Below are 22,111 nucleotides of genomic sequence, written 5' to 3' on the forward strand. Positions count from 1 at the left end.
GACTAAATGTTGAAGCAAGGCATGTTTGTGACACCAAAAAGTTTATCACAGAAATTCAGGACAGCCAATTGCTACTAAAATGTTCTGGTTTCACCATCTCCTTCTCCAAAAGCCTTCCTAATTTCCAATCAAGTTATTTTAGGTGTTTGGTAAAATGAGGAATGTTACCAAAAGAGGGGAGAAGAAATGCTGATGAAAGAAGTCAATACCCTGAAAGGTTGTGGGAAACTTCCAGACTACAAAAAGCTAGAGACACGACAACTAAATGCATTTCCGGACCCTAGACTGTATCCTGTGCTAGAAGGGAAAATTCTAGAAAGGACGTTAACATGGTCAACTCCCAAAATTAGAATACGGACAGTAGGTTAGAAAAAAGTATTGCATCAATGTAAATTTGTAAAAGTGGTAACGTTTTACTGTGGTTATTTAAGAGAATATGCCTATTCTTAGGAAATACATATTCAAGAATTTAGGAGCAAGGGGCTAGGGTGTATGTAATCTTCCCTCAAATCTCAAAGGGTTCAGAAAAAGATTTTATGTCTGTATATTTGCATGTGTTAGCCCACGTCTGCGTGTCTGTAAGCTTGTGTATCAGTATGAGTGTGTATGTGCAGAGACAGAGAACTCGAGCACACACAAATGATTAAGCAAACGGGTTTAATCTTAACAACAGGTGGATCTGGGTAAAGGACTAGCTCGGGGTTCTTTGTACTACTTTTCTTTCCACAACTTTTCAAGTTTGAAACTTTCCAAATAAAGAGTTGTTTTTTTTTTAAAGCTAACACTGAAAATTGTGAGGTTACGAGGAAAACCTTTACCCTCTCCTTATGTTTGACTGTTTAGTGTTTTCTCTCCTCCGGAAGATTAACTTATTTCAAAGGATGTTACATGAGCGGGAAAAATTGTAGGTGTTTGGGTAAAATAAAGATGAAAATAACTCAGTGTCTGACTTCACAGGGTTTACAATCTAGTGGAGAAGGAAATGCCACTGATGACATGAATTAGTTTTGCCCATAAGAGAGGCATATAAAATACAGAACAATTCAGTTCACATGGGAGACTAAAAAGCAGGAATAAGTTATTCTTTCTTGTAATTTCAAAGAAAGTGCAGAGCCTAGGACATATTGGTAGCTGTCATAAAACTAAAATAAAAGCAGGTAACTGGAGGCCCTGTCAGCCATGCCACACTACAGAAAATGTGACACTGCAGCAACTAACTCTGCCCTTCCCACAGCTACACCAAATACATTAAGGAAAGACTGCAAAGTCACCTAAGGTTTCAGCAACCCCGCCAGAGCCACAACACTGGGGTCAAAAGGAGGAACCAGAAAGCAGTAACCACCGCGTCCTGAGGTTGCATAGGAAATGCCCAGGGGCGGGACAGTACAGAAATGCCTGCGATTTGGGGGAGCAAACTACAAGGGCTTTAGGCATTTCTTCCCCTTTTTAGGGGAAGTAAGACTGTGAGCTCTAGCAGCTATTCCCCTCCACCATTTCCCCTCATATCCCACCCAGCCTCCATCCCAGGCTTTCAAAACTCTCGCTGTTCACATCTTTACTTTCTGATCCTTTCTCAAGAGGATGTGGGAAAAAAATATACAAGAAACACTTCAAGAAAAGGGGTGCAAGCCCATGGCACAGTAGGGATGGGAACAAAAGACACCTTACTTCCTGGAGCACAGCCTGTTGGCTGAGTTGGCTCAGTTTACCTTCTGGAGGGGTGTGGAGGCCACCACGGCCCTCAGAGGGCCTGAGTTTAGAAACCCTGGGCAAAGGTTTAGACAAAGTGGGAAAATCCAGTGTTCCCGCTAAAGGAAAAACAAAGACCTTGCCCTCAGAAATAAAGATACATTCCTCCATCTCAGCCCAAGGAAGGTGAGAAGGAGGAAAGACATCTAATGTTCACTTGCACAACCTTCGGGCTACAGCTCTCCTGTGGGAACTGCGGGAAACACCACTTTCGGCTTCGGGAGACACTGGGGACTATCAGCACAGCATGGCACTAGGGGGCGCTGCAGCACAGTATTCTGAAAGTCTCATCTCTGGAAATTTGAATAAATATGTAGGTTACTCCACATTAACATTCTCTGCCTTCAAAAGGACTGATGGAAATAGGAGATCAGCCCTGAGGTAAGAACATAAATACTTTGCTGCTGCATTTGTACTTTGCAGTTTCCGAGGCAGGTGGACAACTATGACCAATCTCCAAGAACAATCTCCCATTCAGATGCACAGCTAAGCCTCACAGGGGCAAACGGTATAACCAGGTCACAGTAAAATACACAAGAAGCTGAGAAGTATAAAGTCTTCTCTCTCTCCTCCTCATCCAAATAAGCTGATTTTGGGGAAACATGAAAAGAGCAATGGACTGTTTTGAGTGATTAAAGCCTTAATCTCAACTATAAAATGAAGGCATGTTGGACCAGACAACCTCTAAAACTCTTCCCATCTCCAAAAGGATCTCTTGGATCTAAAAAGGATTAAGAAACACAGGTTTGAAAATGTCATCAGCACGGTGGCTCACACCTGTAATCCCAGCACTTTGCGGGCTGAGGCAGCTGGATCACCTGAGGTCAGGAGTTAGAGAACAGACTGGCCAACATGGTGAAACCCTGTCTCTACTAAAAATACAAAAAAAATTAGCTGGGCGTGGTGGCAGGCCCCTCTAATCTCAGCTACTCGGGAGGCTGAGGCAGGAGAATTGCTTGAACCCAGGAGGCAGAGGTTGCAGTGAGTGGAAATCGTGCCATTTGCACTCCAGCCTGGGTAAAGAGCAAAACTCCATCTCAAAAAAAAAGAAAAAGTCATCAGACTAATAATGCATGCTACAACAGGATGACTTTGAAAACATTATATTAAGTTAAAGCCAGACACAAAGAGCCATAAATTGTTTCTTCCATTCATATGAAATGCCCAGAATAGGCAAATTACCAGACACAGAAAGATCATGGTTGCCAAGGGCTGGGAGGAGAAGAGAATGGGGGAGCAGGAGGCGGGGTTGCTAATGAACATGGGCTTTCTTTTAGGGATGATGAAACGTGCTAAAATTGACTACGGTGTGAGCTGCACAACTCTGTGAATATACTAAAAACCACTGATATGCATACTGAAATACAGAAATTCCACAGCATGTGAATTATATCTCAATAAAATAAAGTTTTAAAGAAAGGTCAGTACTTGTATCAAAAGAAAAATTTTCATTTCTTTACTAGGCTTTAGGAATCAAAGCCCAGTAAGTAATGGGTGCTAGCTGATATCTACTGAACAATCACTGTGTACTTTCAACTTCAGAAGGTGGTGTGGGTGGTTCTGAGGACATCTGGAGATGACACTGTCATCAAATAGTGAATGCACAGCAGGAATTTCACTGATTTAACAACATGCACTGAGCATCAACTATCCACACGGGAACTATGCAAGACTATGAGAGTAAAACTTTGAATACAACACACACAGGGGTCTGGGCAGGGTGACATTTACAGTTTTATTACAGTGCAAGCCAACTGCAAGCTGCACTAAGTGTCACAAATGGCAGAAGCCGACAAAGGAAGAGGGAGGAAGATAAGTTTTGTTCCCCCACTAACAGGGCTACAGCAAAATTCTGCTTTACTTTCTCGGGGCAGAGAGGTCCTGAGAAGGGAACAGAGCAGACAAACTATCAGAAAGTCACCCTCACAGGCAACCTCTTTCCTTGAAATTCAAACGTCAAAGTACTGCAACTGAGTGTCTACTTCTCTGCCTGTCTGTATATTCTATTTTTACTATTAAAGTGCTATCAAAAAGTAATCATTTTACCTTTCAAAGTATGGTTTTCAACAGGTTGGCTATATATTAAGTGTTTTCATGGAGATTCCGAGCTAAAATTTCATTCAGAAATTTTAGATTGAATTCAGATGGAATCGCCAAATTAGAAAACATGATTCACTTAACAGAAACCCACTTTTACCAACTTTCCAGTCCTGTGTCTATAATAGAACTGTATTACAAAAAGGCCGTTAAATTTTAACTCGCTTTGCTCTAACTAGTACTAAACACCAAGGTAATATAGATAGCCCTCATTATTGAATAACCTGCTGTGTAAAATTGCTATTGTATGAAACAGAGCAGATAAATTAGGGAGTAAATTCAGTCAACTTTATCTGGGATAGCCCTAGCACAAGTTCAAGATTCTACCTACTTTCATATTCATTACAATCACCTTGGTGCTGACCTTAAGAAAAAAAGAAATGGAAGAAGAAACCAACAAAAAAGAAACTGTAACAGCAGTTTTATCTTTGCTGAGGCCAAGGATAAACAAAAGAAGAGGCTGCAAGGGGGCTCAATGTCATTCTGGGGAATGACAGAACTGGTATCTTGATTATGGAGGTGATTACACAAATATATATGCCTGTTAAAACTCATGGAAATATACACTTTAAATGAGTGAAATTCACTGCACATATGCTATACCTCCATAAAGCTGATTTCTTTTAAGTACAAGAATCGAGTTAGCTCCATCTTTGTCTAGCCAGAAGTTAATGCAGTACACTTGGCATAGAGGAGGTGCTCAAAACAGCTTTATTGAACAAATGAATTCAGGAAGAGGAAGATGAAAAAACCCACACAAAAAGCTCTAAGGACAAGGAATAACTTCTCCATACTACATAGCAATCATTGCGACTTCCCAGATGTCAGTGGGCTGACAGTCTTAACTTGACCACGCTGAATGGTTTTTATTCTCATGTTTTTATTATCACCAGAGATGCTCCAGCGAGGAGTACATCTTTCATTCTCAAATATAATCTTCAAATAAATATAATCAAGAAATAACACTTACTTTTAAAGTATAACACTTAAACTTATATTTTAAAATATAACATGTATTCAAGATAAGTGAATTAAGCTTTACAGAACACTTTAAAGGAAAACCTATTTTGACCTAGAGAAAAATCATTAACAACTACCATGTGATCCATTTCCCAAGCTAAAGAGAAACCACTTTTCATAATCTTAAGTTTATAAGGGGGAAAAAAGGGTCACAAAAACCCTTGGATGTGATCAGAAGGTATTGGGGCAGGTCAATCCTTTTAAAATTGACTTTTATTCCCCATCCCCCGTCTTTGACCCTCAAATAAGACCACCTGCGTCCAGTGTGAAGCAGGCATGCATCCCGTATTTCTTGGCCCCTCCCTTCTGCTCAAACTGTCTTTCTGGGTACATTTCAATAAGAACCACGTATTCGTACTCAGTTTCACTTTGCTGTCAATGACAGGAACTCATGTTCCTACAGACAAAAAATTATCTTTTAAATTGATGTACTATAAAGTTAAGATGACTGAGCCGGGCACAGTGGCTCACGCCTGTAATCCCAGTATTTTGGGAGGCCAAGGCAGATGAACCACTTGAGGTAGGGAATTCAAGACTGGCCAACATGGTGAAACTCCATCTCTACTAAAAATACAAAAATTAGCTGGGCATGATGGAGTCCCCCTGTAATCCCAGTTACTCGGGAGGCTGAGGCAGAACTGCTTAAACCTGGGAGGCAAAGGTTTCAGTGAGCCAAGATCACACCACTGCACTCCAGCCTGGGCGACGGAGTGAGACTCTGTCTTAAAAAAAGAAGACTGACAATATCAAATATTGGTGAGGACAGAGAAGTTGCGTTCTCACACACTGCTGGTGCAGATAGAAAATGGCATGGCTGCTTTGAAAAAGCCTTGCAGTTTCTTATAAAATAGAATATACGCTTACCACATTTTACCCCCAAGAAATCAAAACCTATGTCCACAGAGACACTTCTACGTGAATGTGAACAGCAGATTCAAACAGTGGGAACAACAAAAATGTCTATCAAGAAGTGAAGAGACAAGCAAACTGTGGGACATCCATAAAGGAATACTACCCAGTACTGAAAAGGCTGGAATCAACACTCAACATGGCTAAATTTAAAAAGTTGGGTCAGGTGAAAGAAACCAAACAAAAGAGTACAGTTTGTGTAATTTTGCATCAATATAATTCTAGAAAAGGCAAACTTTCTTAGCCTACAGTGACAGAAGCAGACCACTAGTTGCTTGGACAAGGTGGGGATTCATGGTAAAAGGGGCATGAAGAAACTTTCTGGGCAATGGAAATGTTCTGTATCTTGATTGTCGTGGTAGTTACTACTTCGTTGTATATGTCTACCAAAACTCAAACTGGGCTGGGCGTGATGGCTCCCGCCTGTAATTCCAGCATTTTGGGAGGTCAAGGTGAGAGGATCACTTGAGAAGAGTTCGAGACCAGCCTGGGCAACACGGTGAAACCCCGTCTCTACTAAAACACAAAAAATTAGCCAGGCATGGCAGTGTGTGCCTGTAGTTCCAGCTACTCGGGAGGCTGAGGCAGCAGAACTGCTTGAACCTGGGAGTCAGAGGTTGCAGTGAGCCATGATCGCGCCACTACACTCCAGACTGGCAACAGAGCGAGACTCCATCTCTTAAAAAAAAAAAAACAGCCAGACTTTGTGGCACATGCCTGTAGTCCCAAGTTACTTGGGAGGGCTGACGCAGGAGGATGGCTTGAACCTGGGAGGTCAAGGCTGCAGTGAGCTATTATCACACCACTGCACTCCAACCTTGCCTAAAAAAATATACAAAAAACCTCAAACTGCAAACTTAAAATGGGTACATTTATTGTATTAAATTACACTTCAATAAGGCTGACTTTTTAAAAATTGTTATGCACAATCTATGTAAGGAAGATGAAGCAGTACCATAATCAAAGCTCTTGAAGACCAAGGGCCACAGCTATAATCTTTCATTTACAGAAGAATTCCTCAGTACACTCTATTTGTTAATCTCTCATTTACAGAAGAATTCCTCAGTACACTCAATTTGTAGGCATCCACACGCTGGGATTTTTAGTTTCACATTCCTTGGTCCAAAGACTTCCCTGTGCTACACAACACCACCTTAAAAACTGTGCATCATCACTGGGCGTGGTGGCTCACACCTGTAATCCCAGCACTTTGGGAGGCCGAGGTGGGAGGATCACAAGGTCAGGAGATCAAGACCATCCTGGGTAACACGGTGAAACTCCATCTCTACTAAAAATACTACAAATTAGCCAGGCAAGGTGGCATGTGTCTGTAATCCCAGCTACTTGGGAAGCTGAGGCAGGTGAATCGCTTGAACACAGGAGGCGGAGGTTGCAGTGAGCCAAGACTGCGCCATTGCACTCTAGCCTGGGCAAAAGAGCGAGATTCCTTCTCAAAAAACAACAACAACAACAACAACAAAAATTGGCCATCATCAGCCTGTAATCCCAGCACTTTGGGAAGCCGAGGCGGGCGTATCACGAGGTCAGGAGATCGAGACAATCCTGGCTAACACGGTGAAACCCCATTTCTATTAAAAAGTACAAAAAATTAGCTGAGTGTGGTGGCAGAACCCTGTAGTCCCAGCTACTGAGGTTGAGGCAGGAGAATGGCGTGAACCCGGGAGGTGGAGCTTGCAGTGAGCCGAGATCGTGCCACTGCACTACAGCCTCAGCGACAGAGCAAGGCTCCGTCTCAAAAAAAGAAAAAAAAAATTGTGCATCGTCTTTTTATTCTGCATCTGTTTTCAATGTAACTGTGCTCCACTCGGAAGCCTCTGTCCCATCATTACTCAATCACTTCAGATTATTCTTGCCTGGCTCAACCTTTATTACTGCCGAGCTTCTCGGACCATGTACTCAAACTCCACACAAAGACAATTACTGCCAAAAACAATGAAGCAAATCTATAGTGTTTCCATTAAACAGAATGCTACATGGGCAGAAGTTTGTAAGTGCCATCTGTTCTACAGGATTTTTCACTTAATAAAATATGCTGGAACCAGACCAACAAAAGGCCAGCTACTGAAGGCCACCTGCCAGGAAGGAAAGCACATCGCTACAGCAGAGCTTCGTTTTAAAGGACATCCATGAAAAAAGAAGCCTAACTACAGAAATGATTTTCCTCTGATTTGCTGGCCAGTGTCAACAGACTCTTCAAATATCCTAGAAAATCGAGGACTGCCTAATGAGAAGTACTTATATCAGCTGGTAAACAGACTCCTCTCCTTCCAGTTTTAAGATTAAGTACAGAACTCCCCCCTTAATGACCTCTTTGTTGTCAATGGAAAGCAAAGTTACTTAGAAGGTTTGGTTGAAGAAGTAAAAAGCTGCAAAATTACTATCTGCTGAAAATAAAAGACCGCAAAAAGAGGTATGCTAGCTAAGGAAGGAGTCCACTATTTACTTTCTCAGTTTTACCTTCACCTAATGATCTGTCGAAACGTGCCCTCCAAAGATTTAAATTATGCAAGTATAGCTTGCTTTACCAGCACAAATCCTAATAGTTTGCATTCCACTCCTTAATTATGTATTTAAGTTCATGGATATGGTCTGAAATCTTTTATTAGAAAACTGTTAACTCCAGACTTCAAAGTCCCCCTTATGAGACCTGCATCCCCTGGAAGAAATGTTTTCCACCCAATCGGCTTCCTCTACGCTATTTTCCACATAAAAGCAGATAACCCACCTGCGGTGGTACTCACCTAGCAGGGGAGCAGCATAAACCATACTGGACAAAGGCCTAAGACAACAGTCCTCGAACCTGGCCACACCTCAGACTCAGAGTATCCTCAGGCCATACCTGCAACAATTCTGGCTTCAGTGGTCTAGGGTGGAGTCCAGGCCTCATTCAGCATTTTAAACACTTCCTGTGTGATTCTGGCTTTACAGCTGGGAGTTTAGAATCACTGTGTAGGGGCATTCCCGTGATCCAAGAAAAAGCTCTATCACTACAAGCAACTAAGAAGGTGGGAGACACTAAGCAGAAAACAGGAGGATGAACAGAGCTACTTCTCCATTCAGCCATGCCTCCTAATTAAAAAAGAAATTATAAAATAATTTGAGGTAATTACTCACTATAAAAAGTTGATGAACAACATCCAGAACAGATGTCTTTAAAATGGGAACTCTTTTAGTGCTTTTAAGGGTTTACTGATCATTAACGACTTAATAAAGGCAAAAACAACAACAACAACAACAACAACAAAACTGGCTGGGCGCGGTGGCTCATGCCTGTAATCCCAGCACTTTGGGAGGCCGAGGCGGGCGGATCATTTGAGGTCAGGAGTTTGAGACCAGCTTGACCTACATAGTGAAACCCTGTCTCTACTAAAATACAAAAATTAGCCAGGTGTGGTGGCGGGCGCCTATAATCTCAGGTACTTAGGAGGCTGAGGCAGGAAAATCACTTGAACCCAGGACGTGGAGGCTGCAGTGAGCCAAGATTGTGCCACTGCACTCCAGCCTGGGTGACAGAGAGAGACTCCTCAAAAACAACAACAACAACAAAACTAAAAGTCAGAAGAAAAACTTTTTTTTTTTTTTTTTGGTGAGACAGTCTCATTGTGTTGCCCAAGCTGGAGTGCAGTGGCACAATCTCAGTTCACTGCAACCTCTGCCTCCCAGATTCAAGCAATTCTCCTGCCTCAGCCTCCCGAGTAGCTGGGATTACAGGCATGTGCCACAATGCCTGGGCTAATTTTTGTATTTTTAGTAGAGACGGGGTTTCACCATGTTGGCCAGGTTGGTCTCGAACTCCTGACAGGTAATCCACCTGCCTCAGCCTCCCAAAGTGCTGGGATTACAGGCGTGAGCCACCACACCCAGCCAGAAGAAAAACTATAATGCAACTAAAGTAGAAGTAATATGACAGAAAAAATTAAACTCCTGCCAAACACAGTGGCCCACACCTGCAGTCCCAGCTCCTCAAGAGGCTGAGGTGGGAGGATCCCTTGAGCCAATAACTTTGAGGCTGCAGTAAGCCATGATTGCACCACTGCACTCTATCTTGGGTCACAGAGTACAATCCTGTCTCAATAAAATAAATTAAACTCACAAGCAACTCTTCAGAAATGTCTTTTGAACAAAAGACGCTTCTTTTGTAATTAAACTCATCTCTCATTTGCTCTTTTAATTCTCTGAAATCTAACTTTCACTACCAACACTCCACTTTCTCAGAAATAACCTTCCAATCCAAGATTTCCCCTTCTCAATGTAGTCAAGTTCTCTGAAGCATCTAGAACTCTACAAGACAACTAATCTTCCACTCTCTCTCTCATCATTGTTCTCCCAATCTCTTCGGTAAGAAACTGAAAATACCAGAAATTATATACCCTTTCCATCACAAATACTCTAAGGTGATCATGAATCCCAAATTTCTGGGACCATCTCAACAAAACATCAAAATGTTCAGAAAAACTGCATTTGGCAAGAACAGCAACTGAATGTATTAAATTAAGCATTACAATTAATTAATCCATACTGAAATCACACACAACTGAGAACCAGAGAACAGGACCTCAATGAATCGAAAGCAGCAGAAGCACTTTCCTGAACACACACAACTCAGGAAGATTACTAAGTGATTCATCTCCTCTTCATTTCTACAGTTACTATCCAGCACAGGCCCTGATGACCCCACCTGTGCCTGGGTATCTGTAATAACCTAGGTGGTGGCCTCCTCCTATCTACCTAGTAAAATGCTTGGCACCTAAGAGACTCACAAATGCTGAGAGAATGGCTCACAGTCATCGAACAGCTGGTCACCAAGCTAAATCGACACTTATTGAGCACCAATGACATAAAAAGGACATTAAAAAGCAGTTTAAGATGTTTAAGCAACGTGTCCTGCCTTCAAAGAACTGGGGCCAGGGAAGGGAAGGAGGACATACAGCTAGTGTGTACTAATGTTCATTAAGCTCCAGATAATGTTAAAGGCATTTAATCAACATATTTCATTTAATCTGCACAAAATTTCTAAAAGGGATTTCTAATCTTTTTTGGGTGGCAGCAGACCTCCTGAGAAACTGATGTAAGGGAATTAGGCCCACCTCCTAAAGAATGCATGTACACACATTTCTGCCTATGATTTAAGAACTTCACAGACCCTCTGAAGCTCCCAAAGCCCAATATTACCTGCGACTCAAAGTGAGGTCACCAGGCCAGGAGCCTAGGAATTACCCAGGAGCTCAGACAGTGCTCAGGGCCCACCCCAGGTGTACTGAATCCAAATGTGCATATTCACAAGCCAGCTGATTTTCAATGGACTTTCAAGTTTGAGAAGCACTGCCATGCTCTATCTTATGTAATCCCAAGCCTCTACTATGAAGCAAGCACACTGCTATCACAGTGACTGTCCCTATGGCTATGGCTCTGGACTTCTATTTTAAGTTGGGTAACCATTTATCATCCAAATTAGAGGCATATTTCAGAGTGAAAGGATCATTATGATGAATTATGCTGGGATAAGTTTAGACCAGGACATGTGGTCACTCCTCTAATTGTAAGGTGTATATAAAGGTAGAATCTTAACTCTTCAACTTGGTGTAATGGGTGTCTCTGCCTACCAACCTTGCTGAAGGCTGTGCACCTAAGATCCTAGTAACTCAGTAACTCTGCATTTATTCATTACTCTGCTGATAAGCCTTCATGCAGGCAGCTCCCTCATCCCCTATGCTGAAGAAGTCTTACTTGTCCTTCAAGGCTCAACGCAGGTATCCACCTCCTCAAAAAGTGTTTCTAAACCCTATTTTGGCCAAAGCACTGTTCACATTTCACAGTAATTCTCATTTACCTATGTCTCTGTGAACGAACTGTTATCTCCTTGTGTCAGTCTGTATTTCGTCGACTGAAGCACGATACTGAGAACCTAATAAAGATTTGCTGAATGGGCCGGGTGCGGTGGCTCAAGCCTGTAATCCCAGCACTTTGGGAGGCCGAGACGGGTGGATCACGAGGTCAGGAGATCGAGACCATCCTGGCTAACCCGGTGAAACCCCGTCTCTACTAAAAAATACAAAAAACTAGCCGGGCGAAGTGGTGGGCGCCTGTAGTCCCAGCTACTCGGGAGGCTGAGGCGTAAACCCGGGAGGCGGAGCTTGCAGTGAGCTGAGATCCGGCCACTGCACTCCAGCCTGGGCAACAGAGCAAGACTCCGTCTCAAAAAAAAAAAAAAAAAAAAAAAGATTTGCTGAATGATGAAGACGAAAACACTTTAAAAGTTCAGAGAAACCAACCATGCCTGAGATTTCACAAACAGAAAATGGAACAGGATTGGAACCTGGGGCTGACCTCATGGCACAGACACATTAACAGTTAGGGAACAATAATGTTTAAAGAAGACTGTAAGATGCAATCAGACAGTACAGATGATTTGTCAGGGAGAAAAGACAATCTTCCAGTCTGAGGAGTCCAGGAGGAACTGGCATATCTGGAAAAGGAGAGGGGGGAGAGACATTACGCTCATGTGGGACAGAAGCGAACTGGCCGGCTCCCCTTCCTACCCTGTGGGAGAGTGGTCACCCAGTTCAGAGATCAACACACACCCACCCCCAGGCCAGATGGGAGCCCTGCCTGGCATACCACCCTCCTCGCCACAGTGCTCTGGTTCAGGGACGACCCAAAGGGCATGAAGCTCAGGACACTGCCTAAAATTCTGGGATGCACACTCACTCTCTTGGTCAGGCTGGTGTGACGGAGGCTGCGCCCAAATGTGAAGCCTGCAACTGCTGTGGCCATTCCGCCATCTTGGGGGAAACTAGCCCTGGGATAATACTGACATGCAGAATGAAAAGATGAAGAAATGCAAAGTCAAAAAATGAAGTCAAGTCCTCAAAACTCTAACTGAATGGCTGAATTAAACTCTGAAGCCTGATCTACCTCTGGAATTTCTAGTTATATGAGCCACTAAATCTCTAGTTTATGGTGTAAACCAGTTAGAAAGCTGAGCTCTACTTTTTTTTTTTTTTTTTAAAGGGAGGGCACCCTAACACATGAATAGGGTAAGCAAAAAAGGAGATAAAAGGATAGCTGGGCAGCAGTGACCAGAGAATTTCTATAAAACAGTAAGATCACCCAGCTGGGCTCACTGGCTCATGCCTATAATCCCAGTGCTTTGGGAGGCGGAGACCCTATTCCTTCTCAAGACTAGCTCATTACCCATCTTCATTCTCTGAATTACTACAAAAGAACCTGCCACATGCACCACACAATTCAACACTTAATTACACATCCTGTAATATGCCCAGTTGTTTCTTATGCCTTAGCTATCCATTATACACAAGGGTAAGGATACTTTGTTTATCTTCCTGGATATCTACAGCAGTAGCTAAAATAGTTGGCCTTCACCAAACTTAAGCCAGCTTATTGATAAATATTTTATAAATGGGCCGGGAGTGGTGGCTCACGCCTGTAATCCAAGCACTTTGGGAGGCCGAGGCAGGCGATCCTGGATCACTTGAGGTCAGGAGATCGAGACCAGACTCACCAATATGGTGAAACACCATCTCTACTAAAAAATACAAAAAGTAGCTGGGCGTGGTGGTGCATGCCTGTACTCCCAGCTACTCAGGAGGTTGAGGCAAGAGAATCACTTTAGCACGAGAGGTGGAGGTTGCAGTGAGCCAAGATTGCACACTGCACTCCAGCCTGGGCGACAGAGCAAGACTCTGTCTCAAAAAAAAAAAAAAAAAAAACTAACAATAATAAACATATCTTTAAAATATTTTTCAAACATTTCATATGTAGAACTTGTTTTTGATATTACTTTTAAAATTTAAAAAAATACATGTTTTAAATATCTCCTTAATACCCCTTAGCAAAACATACCTCTCCCTTTGTCCCAAAAATAATCCATGAATTAGGGATGTTCATATTTCAGGTTACAATAATGTGCTTTATTTGCTCTAGAAAATAAGATAATTCACAACAACTAAAAACTGGACCCAAAAAAACCTGCCAAACATTACCATTTTTTAGTATGCATATACTATAACTTGTGAATACACGGCAGTCCTTAAAAAACAACGCTGAAGATTAAGTTAAGGCTCTTGAGATATAAAACAACAACCGCAAAGGAAAATATTTAATGGAAAAACATTCACAATGTAAGAAATGGAAAGCCACGCATGGTGGCTCACGTCTGTAGTCCCAGCGTTTTGGGTGGCTGAGGAGGGAGGATGGCCTGAGCCTGGGAGTTGGACGCTGCAGTGGGTGAGCTATGATCGGGCCACTCACTCCAGCCTGGATGATAGACCCAGACCCCATCTCTAAAAAAGAGGAAGAAGTAGGAAAAACTTCTTACTAAACAAGTATCATTCCACATTTTAAGAAGGAAAATACTATACCATGAACACCCCACAACGAGCTGGATCCCGCCAGCCACCCACCTCCCGCCAGCCACTGGCCACCCTAAGGCCTCCCCCTCCTCTAGGCACCATTCAGGCCTTCCACACTTCTCAACTGGGTCTCTGCAACAAACTACCTCCACCTCTGTGCTCACCCCTCACCCTCCAAACTGCATGTGGCCACCACAGAGCTGTCTCTCAACTCAACCTTACTGTTCTGGTGCCCAGAGAAAGCCTTTCAAGTCTCCCAGAACTTTTCAGACGAAAAGGCTCTAGCAGAGACTACAAGACGCACCATGCACCTTCCCAGCCAACCCCCAGTGCCGCAGCCCCATAACTCTCCACGCCCCAAATGCACTTCAGCGACAAGGCACACACCACGTCTTTCTGCTTTGGGCGCCGTTCTCTTGGGCCCCTGCTGGCCTGGATGACTGCGCACATTACAGAACTCAGTTCCAAAGGCTCATCTTTGTGAACTATTTTCCTCACAAACATGAGCCAAGGTGTCCCCGGGGACTCTCCTGTGACCGCCTCTCTAACTCTGGAACCTAACAGTTGATTCTCTAGCTTCTTTACCACACTAGACCGTGGGCTTCGGAATATGTCCAATGTGGTATGCTTTCATGAATGTGTTTGTTAATAAATATTTCCTAAGCACTCACCACGTTCTAGGACTAGGGGCCCTAGCAGTGAACAAAGCAAACAAAAACCCCTGCTCTCACGGAGCTTACACTGGGGGAGGAGAAGAGAGTGACCCTGAGACACGTATGTCAGGATACCGGATATGCAGGTATTAGGTGTGAAGTGCTCTGGAGAGGGAGCAAGGAGACAGGGGGACAAGTGTGAAGGAGGGCGCGATTTTACAGGTGGGTAAAGTGGGCCTAAGACGATGGCACAGGCACAGAGACTCACTGAAAGTGGGGGAGCAAGCCACAGGGACAGAGGGGGCGAGCCTGTCTACAGACAGAGGGTCTCGGGGAGAGACAACGTATTCCCCTCCATTTCTGTACAGACAATGCCTGCCACACAGCTGAGCTCAATAACTAGCGGGTGAACGATGGCTTTGGCTGAGACACCTCAAGTCACAAAGGTGGGAGAAAAGATCAACTAACTGCAGCAAACCAACTGAAAAGCTCTTTCCATGTTTACCGGTGACACATAATTGGGCCCTGTACTGGAAAGTTCGGCTGCTCCACGGATCTTGGATTTGGGCGACAGCTGCATTTGCTCTAAGCAGGCCTGCGAGGATCATCAGCATGTCCAAAGAGCCCCCACAGCCAAGTGCTTGCCAGTAACGCTGGTGAAGGCATTCTCTCTGCATTGCCAAGTGTCCTATGATCTCCAGACTACACTTGTTGAGAAAAGACCAAGGAATAAAACAAAATAACTTATATGTGACGTGCGAGTCAGTCACCTGGATTCAAGAAACGATCACAACAGAGGTAAAGAGAGCACCGAAGAACCAGAAGAGAAGCTTAGGGGTCACACATGCATTCTAAATGCAGAAATGACAATCAATCTGATACTTTGGGAAGCAGCCACCTCTTCTTCAGCTCTCATTACTATTTCTACAGAAGGCAAATCTGTCCCTCGTGGTCTTGCAGGCTGTGGTCCTGAACTTCATGCCTAGAACTATTACAGAAACACCCAAAACAACCAGAAGCAGTCCTGAAAACAGTGAATGACAACCAGCTGTTCTCTGTTTTCTTCATCTGGTCCCTGTCAATTAACCTATTCATTGGACAAACACCTGAGTGCCCACTGTGCTAGGCAGTGGGGACACTGGGGGAGCCAGACCACACCAGACTCAAAAAAGCCTTCCCGACCGACAGAGCAGCCAGGCCGGCGGCTGCTTCCGGCTCATCCATGTGGTGTTCGCCTCTGCATAAGGCACAATCTCCACAGACACAGTCATGCCTTCCTTCTGCTACTCTCAGGACAGGGCCCACACAGGCCTCTCTACACAGCTGACTACCTTCAGAGGAAGGACAGGGCATCTACAGAATCAAAGTATAAGGGCCCTCAAAGCCTGCCGTGCACACAAAATACTGCAATTTGTTTCCCTTCTCATAGAGAAGAGATCAACTGATGATATGCTAACTTAAGTCTATGTTTCCACCCAAAAGCAGCAAGGGCAAAGAAGCACAGCTGCAAGGTGTTTCTGTCCACCTTAAAAAAGCAAAAGCCACGGGATGCGGTGCCAGGTGGATCATTTGAGGTCAGGAGTTCAAGACCAGCCTGGCCAACACGGTGAAACTCCACTTCTGCTAAAAATACAAAAATCAGCCAGGCATGGTGATGTGCACCTGTAATCCCAGCTACTCGGGAGGCTGAGGCAGAGAATCGCTTGAGCCCAGGAGGCAGACATTGCAGTCAGCTGAGATCTTGCCACTGCCTGGGTGACAGAACAAGACTCCATCTAAGACAAAAAAAAAAAAAAGCTAGCCCTTTCTCACCGCCTAAAACTCTAGTTACAGGTGGAAGAAAAGTTTGTGCTGCTGGCACCTAACTTACAATACATCGTTATGGCACAGAAGAATAAAGAGGTAAGAAGCTAGAGAGAACCAAGCGTAATTATTTCAGCACCAGTTTGGGAAAAACTAGAGACTAGAACTTCCTCACCTGACAAATCCGTGACCAACAACAGCAAAACAGAGCAGGAATTCCTGATGGCGAATTGGCTTACTGCTACGCACACATCCTCGGAGACGCTGACAACAGGCTTCAGGATGAATTAGACAGTTCCAATTCTCTGGGACATCAGGTGCTCACAGTTACACTGAGCTGTGGGGGAGTGTGCTGATCCCATGCTGTCCACAGGGGTCCTATTTCAAGATGTGGGGTGCAGAGCACCAGCCAGAGCAGCTCTTAAGGCTTTGGGGAACACATCTGTACTTATATTTTTAAAAACATATGTTTTTTGCAACTTACAAATCCCAACACAGGCCCTGGCACAGAGCAAGTGCTGGGCAAATGCTTGTTTAAAAGGCATTAATTATTTACTTAATGAATGCCAAATCAAACTGAAATCTCATTCTGAAGACACAACATGACAGATCTTCAAAGTGGCAAAATGTCAGGTTTCTCAGCTGCTCAGAACTGTTCCACAATTCCACTTAGCACTAAAATAAGTTAGTATCACACTCAGAGTGAGGGGCACAATCCGTATCTTCGTTGTTGTTCACAACTAACCTAGACTGGAGATGTAACACTTTGTCCGAAATATGATTTCGTTATTGCTATTCATGGGAAAGTGCTCAACAAGTTAAAAGGAAAAAAGCTGTACACAAACCCATGCAGAGGATCTGCAACCTGAGCCTGGCTGGGACAGCCTGGGGACCTGCTCACAGGGATCCTTACTCAGTGTCTTTGAGTGGCACCCAGGGTGCCAGGTGATTCTGGTGTTAGAAGAGGGCATTTAAGGATCACAAACCTAAAAACGCTGTTAAACCCAATGATTCCAAATTTCTCAAGTTTACTGCCAAAAGTACTAAAGGAAACATTTAAAATAAGGTAACAGAAGTCAGCTAAGTTTTTCTTAATATCTTCTTTAGTTTCTACAAACATCATCGGGACAGATGTTTGTGTTTAAAGGTGCCTCCCCCTCAAAATAAACGGAATACGCCCCTAAACGACCTTCCCTACCTACTCTATCCAATTATCACTGACGACACCGAAGGGCTACTTGCCTTACATTAATCTGTCTCAGAAGTCCCCAAAAGAAATGCCCTACTTATTTCCCCTCAAAGTTATGAGGCTTAAGATGCCAAGGTGAGCAGAGAGTCGAGTCCCAGTTATGCAGGAGAGCCTAAAGAATCAAATCCCTGACAACTCTCAAAGCATCTCAGGAAGACCCCTGCACAATCATCTCAACCCAGCAAACTCTTTTTTTTTTTTTTGAGATGCAAGTCTTGCTCTGTTGCACGGGATATAGTGCAGTGGCACAATCTGGCTCACTGAAACCTCTGCCTCCCGGCTTCAAGAGATTCTCCTGCCTCAGCCTCTCCAGTAGCTGGGATTACAGACATGTGCCACCACGCCCAGCTAGTTTTTGTATTTTTAGTAGAGATGGGGTTTCACCATGTTGGCCAGACTGGTCTCAAACTCCTTACCTCAAGTGATCCACCTACTTCAGTCTCCCAAAGTGCTGGGATTACAAGCGTGAGCCTTGCACCCGGCCTCAACCAGCAATCTTAACACAGAGCGTTGCTACCAACTTAACTCAGTCCTGAGCTTGGATTATCAAATTCTTTACTTCTCCTCTCCAGACTCCCGGCTAACCACTTCACCCTACACACCACTTCAGCCACAAATTTATCTGCTTCCCAAACAGGCTGCAGGCTTTGAGACTGTTCCTCTGCACATTCTCCTCCACATGCCCTTGTCCGTGTGCTTCTCTGCCTGGAAAACTCCAGCTCAAATGTCACCATTCTAGAAGAGACGTCTTCCCAGCTTTGCCTGACATTCAGTCCCACTCTCTTCCTTTTTCGAAACACCTTATACCTAACTCCTGAGTCATGCAACTTCTCTCCACCTCCATTGCACGTTCTGAGTCAAAAGTCCAAGGACCCTGCTCTAAATGATCTCCTCACTGCCACTGCAACCCCGTGAGTCCATTCTTCACTGGGCAGAGTATGATCCCAAACGGCAATCTGATTATGAGGTTCCATGGTCAAATGTTGTACCATCCCAGCCGGGCGCGGTGGCTCACACCTGTAATCCCAGCACTTTGGGAGGCCGAGGTGGGTGGATCACGAGGTCAGGAGATCGAGACCATCCTGGCTAACACAGTGAAACCCCATCTCTACTAAAAATACAAAAAATTATCGGCACGTTGGCAGGCGACAGTAGTCCCAGCTGCTCAGGAGGCTGAGGCAGGAGAATGGCGTGAACCCAGGAGGCGGAGCTTGCAGTAAGCCAAGATCGCGCCACCGCACTCCAGCCTGGGTGACAGAGCGAGACTCCGTCTTCAAAAAAAAAAAAAAAAAATGTTGTACCATCCCCTCTTCCACACTTTTCTCAGGATAAAGACATCTAACAAAGACTGCAAAACTGGACGGTGCGTCTGTCCTTCCCCTCCAGCTCTGTGCCCAAGACACATAGGTCCTTGCTGAGTTCTCTGCAGTGCTCCAAATTCCCTCCAGCTGAAGGTCCACCGCACATGCTGTCCCCACTGCCTCATGCTGTTAACGCATCACTTCCACGGGAACCATTCTCTCACTTCAGATCGTGTTCCCTTCCTTTGGGAAACATCTCTCAGTTTGGAGTGACATGTATTTAACTGTGATTATCTGATTAACAAACTGTCTTCCTCACTGGACCCATAAACTCCTCGGTGGGAGAAACAATGCCTGTTTTTGCTCATTACTCCCTCCTCAGTGCCTGGTACACAGCGGCCACTCAGTAACTATTTGCTGAATGAATGAAGAAACGAACGAATGAATGTTCTTGACTATGTTGTTCACACTTGTGTTACAAGAATTACCACCCTAAAACTGGATGCACCCAGTCATCAGCCTGCTTCTCTCCCTCGCTACCCAGTGAACCTGTAAAGCACAGGAATTCTCTCTTCAGCTCTATACTCCTAACATCCGGCCACCAACATCTCTGAATAATCACAAAAGATATAAAGTCCTTCATATGTGGTTCTGAAAAAAGTGTCTAATATTCTGCAAATTCATTCTAAACAAAACAGTAAACCACACTTGGAAGCCCTGATTTTGCATTTTATTACAAGTCAGAAGTAGTTCGATGTGGTTCTTTCTCAGGAGTGGGCCTGAGCTGGGGAGTGTTTTGTTTTTTGCCATTGCAGTGCTCTGATGAAACAAAGTGACAGAAGACAAAAATATGACTTTGAAGAAGATGGAGAAAAATTCAGGTTAATTACCCGGTTTCTCATTATTCCCTAGGGCAGGTGACTTACCAATCTCCAACTAATAAAAAGTTTGTCCTCATAAATCTAGTGCAAAGGCAATGGATGGACAAGAATCTGAATGTGAATCAGACCTCCTTTATTGTTTTTTGAGACAGAGTTTCACTCTTTCACCCAGGCTGGAGTGAAGTGGCGTGATTTCAGCTCACAGCAACCTCTGCCCCTACGGGTTCAAGCTATTCTCCTGCCTCAGACTCCCAAGCAGCTGGGAATATAGGTGCCCACCACCATGCCCGACTAAATTTTTTTATTTTTAGCAGAGATGGGGTTTCACCATGTAGGCCAGGATGGTCTCAAACTCCTGACCTCAGGTGATCCACCCGCCTCGGCCTCCCAAAGTGCTGGGATTATAGGCGTGAGCCACCATGCCCAGCCCAGACTTCTTTTTACAATATGAACACCGGACAGCATGACTGCTATTAAGGGCGTGGAAGTCTTCAAAATATTTCTTTTCTTTTCTTTCTTGACATGAGTCTCGCTCTGTCACCCAAGCTGAAGTGCAGTGGCACAATCTCAACTCACTACAATCTGCACCTCCCAGGTTCAAGCGATCCTCCCACCTCAACCTCCCAAGTAGCTGGGACTACAGAAGAGCACCACCATGCCCAGCTAATTTTTGTATTTTTTGTAGAGAAAGAGTTTTGCTATGTTGCCCAGGCTGGTCCCAAACTCCTGAGCTTGAGTGATTCACCTGCCTCAGCCTCCCAAAGTGCTGGAATTACAGGCGTGAGTCACTGCACCTGGCCTAAAATATTTCTTAAGAAAAAAAAAAATTGTTTGGACAACATGTTATAAGTTTTGACAGCACTTCCACAATCCCCCGCATACTGGATCCTGATAAGCCACTTTAATCTCCCGAATATCTGCTTCATTCCCTGGCAAAATTAGGTAAAAATAAGAAAACTGACTTCAGTAGATGTTTTCAATAATTTTGAAAACAAGGTTTGCTCAATAAAGCTCAGTTCAGTGACTAGGCAGAACAGAAATACTCCAATGGAAAAAAGCATAGAAGACACACACCAAACTGACGATGAAGGATCAAAGAGGAAGGGAATGACTTCTACTTTTCACTTTAAATACTTCTGTGCTGTTTTCGTGTCTTAAAAATAGCATGTCATTATAATAGAAAGCAAAATAAAGAACTTCATTGTACCACACACAATATTTAGTGGATAGTAACACATTATAGTAACAGATTTTGTAATTAGTAACATTAAAGTTTTTAAACACGCATTTCATTCATTCATTCTGTAAATGCTTATGGAGGAACTACTAAGGGGAAGTCACAATGTGAAAGATTATGCCTTCATCAGTCTCTTCCAGAAAACCAGTTTGGCAAAGTAGAAAAAGCAAAGGATTCAGGAGTCAAAACACCTGCTTTCAAAAGGTCCTGAGGGCCAGCAGCCATGTGACCTCAAGTCACAACCTCTCTGGGTCTTATCTTACTCATCTGTAAAATGGTTATAATAATACAGGACAGAGTTGCTGTAAAGGCTCAAACAAGCTACGGCACTTTCTAAACTATGCAGTTCATAGAGTTTATAGGCTTCAAGTGATGACTCCTGCAATGCTTAGTATTTTGTAATAAATATGTTCCTCCTTGTCCAATGATCACATCTACCCAGAAAGCCTACGTGAGGTCTTAAATGAATATATATATAGTCTTTGCAGCTATCTAAGGGAAATTATTACTTAAGATATCAAGAGAAGGGGTATATAGGAACTCTCCGTACTTTCTTCTCAATTTTGCTGTGAACCTAAAACTGCTCTAAAAAAATTAAGTATAAAAAAATTGTTTCAATGCACCAGAAGTTTTTTATATTGGGCAGGAATCTCAAAAACCTCTAGAATTGAACTTCATTTTGAAATTCTCTTCTACTTTTAACCAAAACTTCAACATGTCCTATCAAAAGTAAAAAGACTGATACTTTCAGAATGAACAGGGAGGCTGGGCGTGGTAGCTCACACCTATAATCCCAGTACTTTAGTAAATTGAGGCAGG

At 43.7% G+C, this 22,111-nt stretch overlaps 1 protein-coding gene across 6 annotated transcripts in view; it reads right to left on the reverse strand.

Moving 5' to 3' along the window:
• Positions 1–22,111, reverse strand: part of USP10 (ubiquitin specific peptidase 10) — a 79,826-nt gene that overhangs the window by 51,170 nt on the left and 6,545 nt on the right. The window lies entirely within an intron of this gene.

This window comes from Papio anubis, chromosome 18 (genome assembly GCF_008728515.1).
Source record: "Papio anubis isolate 15944 chromosome 18, Panubis1.0, whole genome shotgun sequence".
In the NCBI taxonomy this organism is placed as follows: domain Eukaryota; kingdom Metazoa; phylum Chordata; class Mammalia; order Primates; family Cercopithecidae; genus Papio; species Papio anubis.